Below are 11,080 nucleotides of genomic sequence, written 5' to 3'. Positions count from 1 at the left end.
AAAAAAAAAAAAAATATATATATATATATATATATATATATATATATATATTACATACACACACACACACATACATACATGCATGCTGAGATTTGCGAAAATCTATTTATGAAATGTGAAGAAGCAAAAATAATTCCACACAACTTTTGTTGTCACATATCAAAATGCAAGTTATGGGCTGGGGTTGTGGCTCAGCGGTAGAGCGCTCACCTAGCACGTGCGGGTACTGAGTTCTATCCTCAGCACCACATAAAAATAAAATAAAAGTAGGGTGTCCAACTACAACTAAACAAAATATTTTTAAAAACTGCAAAAGTTATGGTTATAATGTATAATAAATGACTGGGGAGGAGTTAAGATGGAAAAAAACATTAAATTTGTGTACATAGGGTTGGGTGGAGGCTCAGCAAGGTAGAGTGCTCACCTAGCACGTGTGGGGTACTGGGTTCGATCCTTAGCACCACATAAAAATAAGTAAATAAAGTTATTAAAGAAAACTGTGTATTTATGTATAATACACATAAAGTTCAGTTCTATTTGTGGGTTCAAGCATCCATTGGAGGCTACAGAATGAATCCTCCACGGTTAAGGGGAACTCCTGCATTTGTAAACCAAATTGGTTGACCTGGGAGAAAACTTCAAAACCTAATCAGTTTCTGAATAGCTGGAGGGAAATGAAGGGACCCACTTTACTTTGAACCAAACTATATTTATATATTTACATATTCAAAAAACACATTTTAGAAGTTAAACACACACATCACACCCACCATTTTAGCCTCTTCCATTTTTTAGTTTAGAAGTAAACATTCTACATTACTTGAAGATCTAGCCTAAGAGAAACATCCTTCAATATACAGGTGACGCCAACTTAAGTACTAAAGCAAAAATCACAAAAACTTAACCTCTGTTGTATTTCTATGTTATATTTGACATAACAGTTTCCAAAGCTGCCTTTTTAGACTTAAGAAACTGTTACATCCCTAAGAAAATTAAATTCAATGACTGCTAGAACCACAGGATGTTGATTATTGTTTAATAAAACTATTGTGGCAGTTTGATGACTAGGTGCCCAGTAGAGACTGCTCTCCCATCTTTATGTATTAGAAACTAATGCTATATTAGAATAAAAATTTTTAAAATGGGGCTGGGAAATGTGGCTCAGTAGTAGAGTGCTTGTCTAACATGCATAAGGACTTGGATTCAATCCACCAAAGAAAGGAGAAGAAAAACTACAATCCTATAGTCCTTTAGGTACTCACTGATCAGTAAATTAGACAATCAAATCAGTACAATGCAGATTGACAGAGGTAAACACAGAATGTTTTAGAAAAAAGAAAGCAGTCAGGAAGGCTTCTGAAACAAGGTACACTGGAAGTCTTGAAGAAGAAAAGAATCAAGCAGAAACTGGGAAGAATAACATGCAAAGAAAGACATGGAAGAAGGTCTCTGGCTCAAGATGAAAGAATGAACACATGGATTTATCTCCCTTTTATATAAAATAAATCACATTTCAAAAAAAAATATAAGATATTCAATCAATAAAATGATGCTCAATCTCACCAGGAATCCAAGACAATCAAATTAAACCATTGTTAATCCAACATATTAAATACATACAAAAAATTATTCTATCCAATATTGACAAGGAACAATGTATTCTCCACACACTGCTGATAAATCTCAAGTGGTACAGCATTTTTGGTAGGGAAAAACAGTCATATCTTCTTTTAAAAAAATATAAACTGTACTTAACTTCTAGTCCAGTAATTTTGTTTCTAGGTCTTTCATGGAAGTATTCACACTCTTGAGCAAAAATATATCAAAAATTTTCACTGTAGCAATGTTGGTAATAAAGTATTTATACATATGGGCATAAATATGTACATGGATATTTCTAAAATGTCTAACAAAACTTCTCTCTTCTAGCTAATTCAACCTGTCTTCATTAATTTGATTTCATTTATTCTCCCACTACTCCTGTACTGACAAAACAGACTAAAAGAGATTCTGAACTATGTCCAGAATTAAGAATATGGTAGTATTTCCTTTATAACAAAAACACCTAGCCACTCATTTTTATGTATTTCTTAATAAATCAACATTTTGTTAGGAATCCATTTTTGGTTATTAAAATTTTAAAACAGTTTTCATGGGCTGGGGACTTAGCTCAGTGGTAGAGTGCTTACCTAACATGCCTGAGGCCCTAGGTTCAAACCCCAGTGCAAAACAAAACAAAATAAAACAAAAAACTGTCTATTTAAATCTAAAAACACTTGGGGTCTACATGGGGAGAGAGGATGACATTCCTATGAAGTACCCTCTTTTAACCTAAAAAATTTAGCACTGACTATCCAGGCCTGAAATTAACAATTTAAGACTGGACTCTATATCATTAATTACTATATGGCATGTTTGGAACGTTAGCTAACTTTGCAGTTTAAAGCCTGTAGACCTAGTTTAAGCAGTCAGTAAAGTATTAAGTACTATTCTGCCCATCAAAGCATGAAAGAAATCAAATCCATATTAGGAGACAGAGAAAGTAGAGGGAAAAAAAGAAAAAAGAAAAGGTGGGATGAGGAGAAAGGAGGAGAGGAAAAGGGCAACAAACTGCATGGTACAATATAATTTCAGCAAATGATTAAGCTTCAGAAATTCATGTCATCTCTACTTGTTAAAACAGAAAAGACCATGCCAACCCATTTAGGACTCAATAGAGCTGGAGGTAACTCAGTGATAGAGCACTTTCCTTGTATATTCAAGGCCCTGGTTCAATCCCCTGTCTCTCTCTCTCTCTCTCTCTCTCTCTCTCTGTCACACACACACACACACACACACACACACACACACACACACACAAGCCATTTAGGACTCACTAGAAGTCCACTTTGCAAATAGCAGCCCTTTCCTACCCTCAGTGTTTCTCACCTATGGACGTAGCTCCTAACATAACCTGGTCAATCTTCCCAGCATGACTTGGAGTTTCATTCTTCCCAAACCTTGACTATGGGCTAGTTTTTGTAAGCTTTGTCTTATGGGATGTGATAAAATTAATGTTAAGATCTGAATCTGAAGCCTAGGGCTTCAGGTGCTTTGTACCTTCTGCCTTCACTCCGGAGACTCAGCTGCCATGTAAAGTTTAAGTTAGACTATGATTAAGAAACCATGCAGAGAGAGGAGGTCCATCCTTTAGCAGTCTCACCAAGGCCTTAGAAGTGAAATTTAAGCCATCTTAGTCACCCTATACCAACCAACCCACCAAATGAAGGCTATCACACGTAAGCACCAGTAAAAGGAGCAGAAAAACTGGCCAGTCACTCCTCTGAATTCTAAAAAATAATAAACCATCATTGCTCTGAGCTTGTAAGTTTTGAAGTGGATTGCTAACACAGCAATATTAATACACTGGGAAAACTAAAAAAAAAAAAAAAAATAGCATGTCTCCCATATGATACAATAATTCTACTTCTGGATATATACCCAGAAGAATCTAAAGCAGGGACTGAAACAGGTATTTGTAAGGCAATGTTCATAGCATTACTCACAAGTCAAAAGACATGGGAATTAAATCAAATGTCCATTGATGGGTGAACAAACAAAATGTGGTGTATACACAATAGAATATTTGTCTTTAAAAAGAAGTAAATTCTGACACAAGCTATGTGGATAAGCCTTGAAGATATTATGGTAAGTGAAATAAGTCAAACACAAAAATGACAAATATTGTATGATTCCACTACCTACAGTAGTCAAAATTCATAAAAGGTTAGCTGCCAGAGGGGGAGGGAAGAAGGGGAAATTGTGTTGTTTGTTTGTTTATTTAAGAGATGGGGTGTCTCACTATGTTGCCCAGGCTGACCTCGAACTCCTGGGCTCAAGTTATCCTCATGGCTTTGCTCTGCCACCCAAGTAGCTGGGACTACAGGTATATGTCACCATGCCCAGCTGGGAGTTATTATTTAATGGGTACAAAGTTTCAGTTTGGTTAGTTGAAAGGTTCTAGAGATGGATGGTACTGATGGTTGTACAACATTATAAATATACTTACGCCAATGAAATGTATTTTAAAATAGTAAATAATGTTTTATTGAGACAAAAAATAAAAGTACCTGTTTTCCCCATTTGATTTTAGAATTAAATAGAAGACATAAGAAACAGATAAATATCAAAACGTCAGTGTTATCTTTGACAAAAGCTAGATTGAAGAATATGACTTAGTAGTAGTCTGAAAAGGGCTTGCTAACACTCTGTGAATTCAAATTTTCCAGTAAACTATACTCACCAAAAAGCAGAGCTTGTCCTACAAGTTAGCTTACTGCACTTGCTAAAAACATGTAAAATACTGGCTGCCTATAGCCTAAAGAGGAGAAATTAACATAATAAGTTGAAATTCTAGGTCATTCCACCATTCTCACTAATCAGATGTTACTCCTTTTGTGGATAGAAATAGTAGGGAAAAAATTAGAAGTGGTATAGCAAAATACCTCCATGTTGAGCCAGCAATCCACCATATTGTATAACAGTTTCAAATGACCAAAAGATATGTAGATGTAGAGGTAGATAGATATGGGGTGGCAGAAGAAAATAGAAAGGAAGAATTTGCAAAATAAATAAATTTTCTTTTCCTCCAAGAAAATTTCTTAGGACTGAAGAAAACGCATTCCATTACTGCCTGAGGTGATCACAGAGGAAAAAAGCTCTGGCAGAAAATTGTAGCAGAATTAATGTTAGATCACAAAGGACACTAAACAAAAATAAAACATTTTTACCAAAAGCACAAGCAAATAGTGTTGGGTATGGTGGATCACACCTATAATCCCAGCAGCTTAAAAGCCTAAGGCAAGAGGATTGCAAGTTCAAAGCCAGCTTCAGCAATATAACAAGGCTCTAGGCAGCTTAGTGAGACCTTGCCTCAAAATAAAAGAGCTGAGGATACAGCTCAGTCTTAAGCATCCCTGGGTCAATTCCTGGTACTAAAAAAAAAAAAAAAAAGCACAAGCAACAAAAGAAAAACCAGACATCATCAAAATAAAAAACTTTATGCTTCAAAGGACATCAAAATGACAGTGAAAAGAAGAACCAGCAAGAGAAAATTTTGCCAATCATTTATTTGAGACATGTATCTAGAACATACCAAAAACTATTACTACAATAAAAAATGAAAGACGAAGGATTTAAACAGACATTTTCCAAAAAAAAATATATACAATGATGGCCAATAAACACATGAAAAGATGGGTCAACAGCATTAGCCTCTAGGAAAAAGTGTATCAAAACCACAAGGAGATACTACTTCACACTCACTAGGAGGGCTATAATCAATAAGATAATAAGTGTTGGTAGCCTATAGAAAAATTGGAATCTTCATGCATTGCCAGTAGGAATATAAAATGGCACACTTTGGAAAATAGTGTGACAGGTCTCCTCAATGGCTAAACAGAATTACCATAGGGTCTACTCCTATTTCTACACCCAACAGAAGTAAAAACATAACCACACAAATATCTTTACATCAATGTTCATAGTAGCATTATTCATAATGGCTAAAAATGTCCATCAACTGAACAACGCATAAATAAAACATGACATATTCATACCTTGAACACATTATCTAAGTTAAAGAATCCAATCACAAATAATCACATGAATTTGATTCCATTTACATGAAATGTTCAGGAGAGAGAAATCGGGAGAGATGGAAAACAGATCTGTGGTTGCCTTTGGCTATGATCAGGATGGAAGTATCAACAATCCTGGCAGCCAAGGGGCACAGGGTTTCTTACTGAGGTAATGAAATTGTCCAAAGTTGTGATGATGGGTGTACAACTCTATAATTATACTAAATCCTAGACTGAATGTATAGTATATGAATATTTTGATAAAAGTATTTCTTAAATAAGGCAATATTTAACTCTGGAGAAAACAAAGTTGTTCAACAAATAAAATATAATTATAGTAGACTTACATGTCTCAGTATGAACAGTATTTTTTAAACTATAAATATTAATTATTAGTTTATCAAAAAATTGGGATGTATTTTAAAAAGGAGATGGAAGTTATATCTAAATTTTATCATAAAATACCCAGTTAATAAAAATTAATTATTGATTTTAGCAACATAGTCAACTAGAACTTAAGATTTGTATGAAGTAAAATAGTAAGACAGTACTTTTTTTTAGTCCATTCACATTTGACAAGCCCTTTCTGCAAAATTAATTTTTAAGAAATAATAGTGGGGTAGGGAGGGGAGCATGGGAGGATTAGATAAATTCTAGATAGGGAAGAGGGGTGGGAGGGAAAGAGAGGGGGCAGGGGATTAGCAAGGATAGTGGAATGTGATGGACATCATTATCCAAGACTCGAATTGGGTGTCAACATACTTTATATATAAACAGAGATATGAAAAATTTGGTATATATGTGTAATAAGAATTGTAATGCAAAAAAACCCCAAAGTACATGTATAAAGACATGTATTGACGTGAACATACTTTATATTCAAAGATATGAAAAACTGTGCTCCATATGTGTAATAAGAATTGTAATGCATTCTGCTGTTGTGTATTTTAAAAAATTTTTAAAAATCAATAAAATGGAACATAATAAAGATCCCTCAGCCAGAAGAAGTGGTGCAGACCTATAATCACAGCAACCTGGGAGGTTGAGGCAGGATTTCAAGTTTGAGGCCAGCCTTGGCAATTTAGCAAGATTCTCAAAATTTAAAAAAGGGCTGTGAACACAGTTCAGTGATAGAGTGCCAGCGGGTCCAATCCTCAGTACTGCCAAAATTTTTTTTAAAAGGCCCTGAAAAATGATCCATTCATATATAGAAAACCTAACATATGTATGACAGAGTTGCACACTGGAGGGAAAGGATGTCAAATTATGATTTATGGTCAGCATACTAACAATTATTTTTACATTTCTTTTTTTGTTGTGGTTGGATAATGGCGTTTGAACATGGGGTTTTCTACCACTGAATAAACGCCAGCGCTTTCTAATTTTGAGACAGGCCCTTGTTAAGTTGCTGAGACAACTTGTGATTTTCCTGCCTCACACTCAGTTGCTAGGATTACAGACCACTGCCACATTTTTCATTTTTGAAAATACTTTTAGTTTTTAGAATAATTTGAGATCCATGAAACTCAAATTTCAATGTTCATAAAGTTTTGTTGAAACATACATAGCCACACTTATTTATATGAATGCTGTGTGGCTGCTTTTATGCTACAGTGGAAGAGTTTAGTAGTTGTGACAGAGAACTTATGTGGCAGTCTCACGCTTTGTACTGCTGTTGATACCCTACAAATAGTAGCAATGCACTTATATAAATTTTGAGGTCAGCATTTTGAGTGTCACATGTATCAATGTACTACAACTTTCTTTTAAATGAGTACATAATTATCATGTCCAAAGAAAGAAAGAAAAGTAGAATTCAAATGTCCCTTTCAAGGCAGAGGGAAGTGTGGATTTTGTCATCAAACTATATGGCAAAACATTGTGTCATGTTATGATGAGGTCTAAGACTAAGTACTAATCATAATACTCCCAAGTCACAGTAAATAATTAGAAAATTTAAAACAAAGTGTTATATCACTATAGAATTTCTTCAGAAACATGAAAGTGAATGGCAGTTTCTGAGAGTTCATTTGTAGACCAAGAAATGGAAGCTATTTACCAATGGGGAGTTAGATCATTTTTGCAGCAAGCAAATAAATTCATCCAGGAAATAACTGCATGAAACTATTAACCTTTCTGTGAGAACTAGTACTCATAGCTGAAGACATTGTGGCAAGATAAATAGTGAATTAAAAAAGCAAGGCAGGCTAAGGCTGTAGTTCAGTGGCAGAGCGCTTACCTAGCACTGGGTTTGATCCTAGCACTACATAAAAGTAAACAAATAAAATAAAGGCATTCTGTCCATCTACAACTATAAATTTAAAAAAAAAGCAAGCCAAATGATTTTAAGATTTTTGTCATTTGATATGTCAACAGATGTTACCAATGCTGTTATTTATTTAAGGAGAATTAGCCTCAGAATGTGAGCAACTACATAGTGTATTATATGGAGAACTATATTCAAAGGGAATGGGGGGGGGAAGCACAGCTTAAAGTGTAATCTGCTAATAAGTATTACCACTGATGCTGCTAAAAATATGTGCAGTATAAAAAAGGTTTAATTCAACAAATTTAGAGAGCCTCTGAAAACATGAGGTGTTTTAATGCCTATAGTTATTCATCGTCTTATTGATCAGTAGTACTTTATAGAAAAATATTTGATTCTACTACGTGATAACGGAACCCGTAGTGTCATTGATCCTTACAGACATAACAATTATAGTCATATTTTCAAGGACTGAGGTCAGCAGTGCCTATCTGTAGGGAAAGATCTTTCAAAGAAATATATTAAAAAATCTCATTACAAATCAGTATTAATGGACTAATATTTGCAATCTATTTTGATGACAGGGAACAACAACTTTAAACCCCAATAAAGCAAAAGGTTATCACAGTAAAAATAATTCCATAATTTTCACAAAATGGCACTTTATTTTGAACTTCATAAAGTTTTCATTAAAAATTAGTAGAAATTTGTTTTGTTACAAGTATCTACATAATATCCTTGATTCTCTCACACATGAGAAAACCTATCTGGATTTTTTTTTTTTTAACAGAAATCATGGTAATCCTAGGGTAATAAGATTGTTTAAAGTTATGCTTAGATAACTGATTGTCCATATGTTTTTAAAACATTAATAAAATTAGGTCCCCACCTACATATAAAAAAGCAAAACTCTAACACTTTTAGAAGAAAATAATAAAGTAAATATCCTAACTCCAATTAAATTTTAAGAGGGTATAAGCAAATGGAAAAGATGTTACAGACTTAAAAGAATATATACTTGCAATTCCTATAACCAACAAAGGAATGGTATGAAAATTTATAAAGAATTATTTTTTACCCCCTGTGGTACTAAACACTAAACCCAGGTGTATTCTACAACTGACCTGCATCCCCAGCCCTCTAAAAATTTTGAGACAGGGTTTCAAGGTGGCCAGCTTGGTTTCAAACTTTCCTATCCTCTTGTGTCAGCCTCCCAAGTAGCTGGGATTATAGGAACGCACCACCATGCCTGGTTACAAAACATTAAAAAAAAAATCTTGTGCTCACTTTGGCAGCACATATACTAAAATTGAAATGATAATAGAGATTAGCAAGGCCCCTGGGTCAAGGATGACACAAATTCATGAAAACACCCAATTTAAAAACAGGTGAGTCATAAAAGGAGAAACCTTTATAAAAAAATCTAATGTCAAGAATCAGAATGGAAAGAAGCAGGAATTTTCATGCTCTAATGGTATAAATATTTTTTAAAATGCAACCAATTAGAAGAGCATTTTGGCAACATCTATTCAATAAGTATACAAATGAGTATACCCTTCAAAGATGAGTAATTTTACTTATTGATAAATAATGTATGAGTATATATATTTCAAGATGAGAAATTTTACTTATTGATATCATTACACTTATAGGTATATGCTCTACATAAACCCAAAGTATGCAGAGTCACAGATAATCCACCAAAGCATAGAAACAACTTAATACAGACTAATCAAAGAAAAAAAAGCAAAATCAAAAAGATAAAATATAGTGGAAATTGGGAATAACCTAAATGACTAAAATTAGAAAAACAGGTAACTAAATTATGATCTATTTATCCAACAAAATATTAAACAGCAGCTAACACAAACAGTATTACTAAGAATGAATAAATCTCAAAAGCAATGTTAAACAAAAAAAGCTTGTTGGGGCTGGGGATGTGGCTCAAGTGGTAGCGCTCGCGTGGCATGCCTGAGGCACTGGGTTCGATCCTCAGCACCACATAAAAATTTAAAAATGTTTAAAAAAAAAAAAAAAGCTTGTTATGGGACATCCAATGTGATACTATTTCTATAATGCCTTAAAACATGCAAAAATAATTATATACTGCTTACAGATAAATGCATGTTTATACCCAGTATTAAAATGTAGATAAAAATGGTATTTAGCAAACTTCAGATAATGATTAACACTGGAAAAGAAAGGAAGGAAATTTGAGGGTGCAATATACAGAGCTACAGAGAGCTTCGACTGAATCTGAGAAAAAAAAAAAATTTAATCTGAAACAAGAATAAAATGACCTGAGAGACATCAAATAGCTTATCCTTAAATAACAACGAGGCCAAAGGAGATAAAGATGGAAATGAATACAAGTTTTAGACAGTTCAATGGAGGTCAATGTAGTTTCGATGGAGGTCAAGTAGTAAGCAGGGGCCTGTTAATAAGGCAGGAAGAACAGTGTTGATCTGGAAGCCAATAAAATTATTAGACATCCATCTAAATTTTGGAGTATCTCATTTCTGAGACCTCTTCTCTTCCCTGTCCACCCCTGCTCTATGTTATCCAGTTTTAATTCTTTAAATATCACCCTGTATAAAACTAGCAATCACTCAGTTTGCCACCTTTTTTGTCTTTTTTTTTCCTCCATTGCCATTTGACATACTGTTTATTTTCTTGTGCATTCTTGAATAGTTCACTCTGTCACATGATTCTGATAGTATGAGAACTAGAGAAACAAAAGATTATTGGTGATCTTGAAAACAGTTATTTTGGCACAACAACAGTCACAGAAGACAACTCTGAGTGAGATCAAGAAATGAGAGTAGGGGCTGGGGTTGTGAGTGTGAGGCACTGGGTTTGATACTCAGTACCACATGAAAATAAATAAAGGTATTGTGTCCACATACAACTAAAAATTTTAAAAAGAAATAATAAAAGTAGATAAATTGCAAATTCCAAATACGTACAGACAACTCTTTAAGATAGGCTTTACTGGAAACAGGAAATAAGTAGCTGGAAGAAAATAATTCAAGGACTATGTAGAATAAAGAAATACTTTTCTCCTCAGGATAGAAACCATTTCAGCATATCTGTATGCTCCTGGGAATGATCCAGTAAAATGTAAAAACTGATGATATAGAATGGAAAAGTAACAACTGCTGGAATAATTAATGGAACATTGAAGGCAAGATGAGAT

At 34.0% G+C, this 11,080-nt stretch overlaps 1 protein-coding gene and 1 non-coding gene across 4 annotated transcripts in view; one reads left to right on the top strand and one right to left on the bottom strand.

The window, feature by feature from the left end:
- Positions 1-11,080, bottom strand: part of Nrdc (nardilysin convertase) — an 89,007-nt gene that overhangs the window by 69,171 nt on the left and 8,756 nt on the right. The window lies entirely within an intron of this gene.
- On the top strand, positions 9,164-9,266 carry LOC125610466. Its single transcript, XR_007340483.1, has one exon. It is a non-coding gene; the product is annotated as a U6 spliceosomal RNA (small nuclear RNA).

The sequence above is a fragment of the Marmota marmota genome, unplaced genomic scaffold (genome assembly GCF_001458135.2).
Source record: "Marmota marmota marmota unplaced genomic scaffold, marMar, whole genome shotgun sequence".
NCBI classification, from domain to species: domain Eukaryota; kingdom Metazoa; phylum Chordata; class Mammalia; order Rodentia; family Sciuridae; genus Marmota; species Marmota marmota.
Note: the sequence above shows the minus strand (reverse complement) of the source record. Positions and strands in the feature narration are given on the sequence as shown.